This window comes from Schistocerca gregaria, unplaced genomic scaffold, assembly GCF_023897955.1.
Source record: "Schistocerca gregaria isolate iqSchGreg1 unplaced genomic scaffold, iqSchGreg1.2 ptg000587l, whole genome shotgun sequence".
In the NCBI taxonomy this organism is placed as follows: Eukaryota; Metazoa; Arthropoda; class Insecta; order Orthoptera; family Acrididae; genus Schistocerca; species Schistocerca gregaria.
Genome location: NW_026061977.1, coordinates 303419 through 310000, shown reverse-complemented (window position 1 = coordinate 310000; position 6582 = coordinate 303419). Strand labels below are relative to the sequence as shown.

At 55.3% G+C, this 6582-nt stretch overlaps 3 non-coding genes across 3 annotated transcripts in view; all 3 read right to left on the bottom strand.

The window, feature by feature from the left end:
• Window positions 1-1135, bottom strand: part of LOC126316505 (large subunit ribosomal RNA) — a 4300-nt gene extending 3165 nt beyond the window's left edge. Inside the window, exon 1 of the ribosomal RNA XR_007556125.1 lies at window positions 1-1135. This exon is cut by the window's left edge and continues 3165 nt beyond it. This is a non-coding gene — a ribosomal RNA (large subunit ribosomal RNA).
• A 188-nt stretch (window positions 1136-1323) lies between these two features.
• Window positions 1324-1478, bottom strand: LOC126316530 (5.8S ribosomal RNA). The gene has a single exon (XR_007556145.1). It is a non-coding gene; the product is annotated as a 5.8S ribosomal RNA (ribosomal RNA).
• Window positions 1479-1846: 368 nt separating this feature from the next.
• LOC126316559 (small subunit ribosomal RNA) lies at window positions 1847-3739 on the bottom strand. The gene has a single exon (XR_007556171.1). It is a non-coding gene; the product is annotated as a small subunit ribosomal RNA (ribosomal RNA).
• Window positions 3740-6582: the final 2843 nt, after the last annotated feature.

The window sequence follows — 6582 nt, the reverse complement described above, 5'->3', positions numbered from 1 at the left end:
GGGTCCCAACGTGTACGCTCTAGGTGCGCCTCACCTCGCAATGAGGACGAGACGCCTCGGGAGTGCGGAGGCCGCCGCCCCGTGAAGGGCGGGGAAGCCCCATCCTCCCTCGGCCCGCGCAAGGCGAGACCTTCACTTTCATTACGCCTTTAGGTTTCGTACAGCCCAATGACTCGCGCACATGTTAGACTCCTTGGTCCGTGTTTCAAGACGGGTCGTGAAATTGTCCAAAGCTGAAGCGCCGCTGACGGGAGCGATTATTCCGCCCGAGAGCATCCCGAGCCAACAGCGGCGCGGGTCCGGGGCCGGGCCAGGTAGGTCCGTCATCCGGGAAGAACCGCGCGCGCTTGCCGGGAGCCCGAGCGCCCAAAGGGGCGAATCGACTCCTCCAGATATACCGCCGAGCAGCCAGCCAGGACACCGGGGCTCTGCCCAACAGACGCGAACCGAGGCCCGCGGAAGGACAGGCTGCGCACCCGGGCCGTAGGCCGGCACCCAGCGGGTCGCGACGTCCTACTAGGGGAGAAGTGCGGCCCACCGCACACCGGAACGGCCCCACCCCGCGGCGAGTGGAAAGGCAACCGGACACGACCCCGCCGCGGATTGCTCCGCGCGGGCGGCCGGCCCCATCTGCCGAGGGCGGGGGCCAGTGGCCGGATGGGCGTGAATCTCACCCGTTCGACCTTTCGGACTTCTCACGTTTACCCCAGAACGGTTTCACGTACTTTTGAACTCTCTCTTCAAAGTTCTTTTCAACTTTCCCTCACGGTACTTGTTCGCTATCGGTCTCGTGGTCATATTTAGTCTCAGATGGAGTTTACCACCCACTTGGAGCTGCACTCTCAAGCAACCCGACTCGAAGGAGAGGTCCCGCCGACGCTCGCACCGGCCGCTACGGGCCTGGCACCCTCTACGGGCCGTGGCCTCATTCAAGTTGGACTTGGGCTCGGCGCGAGGCGTCGGGGTAGTGGACCCTCCCAAACACCACATGCCACGACAGGCGGCAGCCTGCGGGGTTCGGTGCTGGACTCTTCCCTGTTCGCTCGCCGCTACTGGGGGAATCCTTGTTAGTTTCTTTTCCTCCGCTTAGTAATATGCTTAAATTCAGCGGGTAGTCTCGCCTGCTCTGAGGTCGTTGTACGAGGTGTCGCACGCCACACCGCCAGCCGGCTGTGCACGCTACCGAGAAAGTACCGGTATGCGAACCGCCAGGCGACGGGCGCGCATCGCACGTTTAAGGAGACGCGGCCGGCCACACAGGCGACCACGACACTCCCACGTCTCCGAAGCGGGACAAACGCCGCGCGCTTCAGTATACGTAGCCGACCCTCAGCCAGACGTGGCCCGGGAACGGAATCCATGGACCGCAATGTGCGTTCGAAACGTCGATGTTCATGTGTCCTGCAGTTCACATGTCGACGCGCAATTTGCTGCGTTCTTCATCGACCCACGAGCCGAGTGATCCACCGTCCTGGGTGATCTTTTCCTTTTCAGTCTCCCACTGTCTCTTTCAAGACAGTAGCATTTGCGGGACTGAGGCGTCTGACGGCCCCTGTTCCACTATTTTTTTTTGTGTCCAACGGCCTCACAGCCGATGGGCGTCGTACGGCTCCACACCGGAGCGGACAGGCACTCGGGCGAACGTCATTCAAAACCGGCGCCAGGCGCCAGGTACCGCAGGCCAGCCGCTCCAGAGCTTCAGCGCTCGTACTACACAACAACAACACTTCCGCTAGTTTTGAGAGGCACGCGTGGTTCCGCACGCGGCGCACGGCCACTGCCGTACAGGTAGCGTGTTGCGCGACACGACACGACACGCACATCGAAAGACATGCAGTCTAGTCGGTAATGATCCTTCCGCAGGTTCACCTACGGAAACCTTGTTACGACTTTTACTTCCTCTAAATGATCAAGTTTGGTCATCTTTCCGGTAGCATCGGCAACGACAGAGTCGATGCCGCGTACCAGTCCGAAGACCTCACTAAATCATTCAATCGGTAGTAGCGACGGGCGGTGTGTACAAAGGGCAGGGACGTAATCAACGCGAGCTTATGACTCGCGCTTACTGGGAATTCCTCGTTCATGGGGAACAATTGCAAGCCCCAATCCCTAGCACGAAGGAGGTTCAGCGGGTTACCCCGACCTTTCGGCCTAGGAAGACACGCTGATTCCTTCAGTGTAGCGCGCGTGCGGCCCAGAACATCTAAGGGCATCACAGACCTGTTATTGCTCAATCTCGTGCGGCTAGAAGCCGCCTGTCCCTCTAAGAAGAAAAGTAATCGCTGACAGCACGAAGGATGTCACGCGACTAGTTAGCAGGCTAGAGTCTCGTTCGTTATCGGAATTAACCAGACAAATCGCTCCACCAACTAAGAACGGCCATGCACCACCACCCACCGAATCAAGAAAGAGCTATCAATCTGTCAATCCTTCCGGTGTCCGGGCCTGGTGAGGTTTCCTGTGTTGAGTCAAATTAAGCCGCAGGCTCCACTCCTGGTGGTGCCCTTCCGTCAATTCCTTTAAGTTTCAGCTTTGCAACCATACTTCCCCCGGAACCCAAAAGCTTTGGTTTCCCGGAGGCTGCCCGCCGAGTCATCGGAGGAACTGCGGCGGATCGCTGGCTGGCATCGTTTATGGTTAGAACTAGGGCGGTATCTGATCGCCTTCGAACCTCTAACTTTCGTTCTTGATTAATGAAAACATACTTGGCAAATGCTTTCGCTTCTGTTCGTCTTGCGACGATCCAAGAATTTCACCTCTAACGTCGCAATACGAATGCCCCCGCCTGTCCCTATTAATCATTACCTCGGGTTCCGAAAACCAACAAAATAGAACCGAGGTCCTATTCCATTATTCCATGCACACAGTATTCAGGCGGGCTTGCCTGCTTTAAGCACTCTAATTTGTTCAAAGTAAACGTGCCGGCCCACCGAGACACTCAACAAAGAGCACCCTGGTAGGATTTAAACGGGGTCCGCCTCGGGACGCGAAAGCACCCCTTCGGCTCGCCCCACCGGCAGGACGTCCCACGATACATGCCAGTTAAACACCGACGGGCGGTGAACCAACAGCGTGGGACACAAATCCAACTACGAGCTTTTTAACCGCAACAACTTTAATATACGCTATTGGAGCTGGAATTACCGCGGCTGCTGGCACCAGACTTGCCCTCCAATAGATACTCGTTAAAGGATTTAAAGTGTACTCATTCCGATTACGGGGCCTCGGATGAGTCCCGTATCGTTATTTTTCGTCACTACCTCCCCGTGCCGGGAGTGGGTAATTTGCGCGCCTGCTGCCTTCCTTGGATGTGGTAGCCGTTTCTCAGGCTCCCTCTCCGGAATCGAACCCTGATTCCCCGTTACCCGTTACAACCATGGTAGGCGCAGAACCTACCATCGACAGTTGATAAGGCAGACATTTGAAAGATGCGTCGCCGGTACGAGGACCGTGCGATCAGCCCAAAGTTATTCAGAGTCACCAAGGCAAACGGACCAGACAAGCCAATCCGATTGGTTTTGATCTAATAAAAGCGTCCCTTCCATCTCTGGTCGGGACTCTGTTTGCATGTATTAGCTCTAGAATTACCACAGTTATCCAAGTAACGTGGGTACGATCTAAGGAACCATAACTGATTTAATGAGCCATTCGCGGTTTCACCTTAATGCGGCTTGTACTGAGACATGCATGGCTTAATCTTTGAGACAAGCATATGACTACTGGCAGGATCAACCAGGGAGCTGCGTCAACTAGAGCTGAGCAGCCGGCCGCCCGGGAGTGTGTCCCGGGGGCCCGCGCGAACACGCAAGCGTCCGCTCAATTATTCTGCAAACAGGAGGAGGCCGAGCTCCCCTGCACGATACACCTCGAAACCCTCTCAGGTCCCGGCGGCGCGCAGCGCCGTCCTAGGTACTTGGTCGGTTTCGAGAGAGGCGCAATCGCCCGGAGTTAGGCGAGTAGACGGTTTTAGTGCGAACACCCTTGCTCCCAACTGAGCTTGCCGCTGCCGACAGAGGCCCGGGAGCGTGCTGTCGTGGCATTGCCGGCGGGAGACAACACGCGCCACCTATGGTGACCGGCAGCTCCAACGCCAGCGCCACACAAGGGCAAAGCCCCACTTGGGTGCAGAAGCGAACTCTCCCAGCACAGCGCACGCGCCAACACGTCCGCACAACTGCGATACAAACCACCTGCGAGAACCGCTGGGGCGACCGAGCAGCAGACGGCGTCGCGGCGCCGAGTGCCAGGCGGCGGCGCATCCTCAACGCACACAGTCCTCAATCAGACCAGCACACTGCAGATGTCCACCGCGCTTCGCACCGGGCTCGGCTGAACCAACTTTGGCCGCCAGGCGCCGCGTGCAGGGTGCGCCGCAGCGTAGCTGCGCCGCCTGCCGAGCCCGTCGGCTGGCGCTCCTGCCACTCGGCGCCCCCCACCAGCCGCCTGTTGCGCGTGCGCCCACGCAGCGCGCGGCCAACACGCCGGGCGGCCCCCCTTCACCGGCCGGGAACAGTCCCACCAAGCCACCGCCGCGTATCGCTTCATACCCACATGGGCCTAGTCACGTGTGTGGATGTGGCGGGTACCGCTGAAACAACCGGTTAATAGCTGTACCGATCGTCGCCATCACAGATTCACCTCCAGCGTGAACAACCGCTCAACAACGGATTTCCAGTTCATTTGCGTATCTTGGGCAGTAAACGTAGATGTCCACCTACATTTGCGAATTCAACAATTCTTGCATGCCAGGATGTCATGTGTCACGACACGCTACATCAGACCACATACACACTGCGACATGTGCAGAAGAGAACACGTGGAAGGTGGCCCGCGCACGTATGCGATGTCCCTTCCGCGATCCACTGTCAACCGGCATCTGCGGCATGTCCCAGATATGGAACGCGGTCCACCAGGGTAGCACTTTGTGTGAGGCAATACGACAAAGTCGGAATACACGCGTCACTACATCACACGGCTCACGCTGACCTGACCTGACTCACCGCACCACCACCCCCAGCGACCCAGGGTGACATACAATGCGTTCGTACGTTCCTCCCACACGCCTCTACGGCGTACCACAGTGCAACCTAGCTGTTATTGGGAGACGAGACAAGTAGCATCGAGCACAACATATGGAAATTGAGATTCGACACCGTTGGGCACAGCCAGCGTACGGTCACACGTATCACACTACTTCACTCTGTACGTAACTACCGATGATCGGTACAGCGTGTGGGTTACGCGTACGACATCAGCGGACAATGGACACAGACCATACCACGACGTACACTGAGGGCGTCGACATCTGAACGCAACTGAACAGCTGCGAGGCTCATTTAACACTCAAACGCCAGACCGACCAGCTTGAGAGGACGGAGACACAAAGAGAGGGGCAGAGGGGGGGGGGGGGCGATATAGTCCTATTGCAGTACAATTGACAGTGGATAGCGGGAATATGTGGAAAGTAAGCAACACTCGCAAGACATCTACATGAGGATAACAACGACACCAGAGATTCCGAGCAGTGAACTATGTTAGGCAAAGGGACAACGTGGGTTAGGTTAAGGGACAACGTGGGTTAGGTTAAGGGACAACGTGGGTTAGGTTAAGGGACAACGTGGGTTAGGTTAAGGGACAACGTGGGTTAGGTTAAGGGACAACGTGGGTTAGGTTAAGGGACAACGTGGGTTAGGTTAAGGGACAACGTGGGTTAGGTTAAGGGACAACGTGGGTTAGGTTAAGGGACAACGTGGGTTAGGTTAAGGGACAACGTGGGTTAGGTTAAGGGACAACGTGGGTTAGGTTAAGGGACAACGTGGGTTAGGTTAAGGGACAACGTGGGTTAGGTTAAGGGACAACGTGGGTTAGGTTAAGGGACAACGTGGGTTAGGTTAAGGGACAACGTGGGTTAGGTTAAGGGACAACGTGGGTTAGGTTAAGGGACAACGTGGGTTAGGTTAAGGGACAAATTGAGTTAGGTTAAGGGACAAATTGAGTTAGGTTAAGGGACAAATTGAGTTAGGTTAAGGGACAAATTGAGTTAGGTTAAGGGACAAATTGAGTTAGGTTAAGGGACAAATTGAGTTAGGTTAAGGGACAACGTGGGTTAGGTTAAGGGACAAATTGAGTTAGGTTAAGGGACAAATTGAGTTAGGTTAAGGGACAAATTGAGTTAGGTTAAGGGACAAATTGAGTTAGGTTAAGGGACAAATTGAGTTAGGTTAAGGGACAAATTGAGTTAGGTTAAGGGACAAATTGAGTTAGGTTAAGGGACAAATTGAGTTAGGTTAAGGGACAAATTGAGTTAGGTTAAGGGACAAATTGAGTTAGGTTAAGGGACAAATTGAGTTAGGTTAAGGGACAAATTGAGTTAGGTTAAGGGACAAATTGAGTTAGGTTAAGGGACAAATTGAGTTAGGTTAAGGGATAATCTGGTACAACCACAGTTAGGTTAAGCGATAATCTGGTACAGCCACAGTTAGGTTAAGCGATAATCTGGTACAGCCACAGTTAGGTTAAGCGATAATCTGGTACAGCCACAGTTAGGTTAAGCGATAATCTGGTACAGCCACAGTTAGGTTA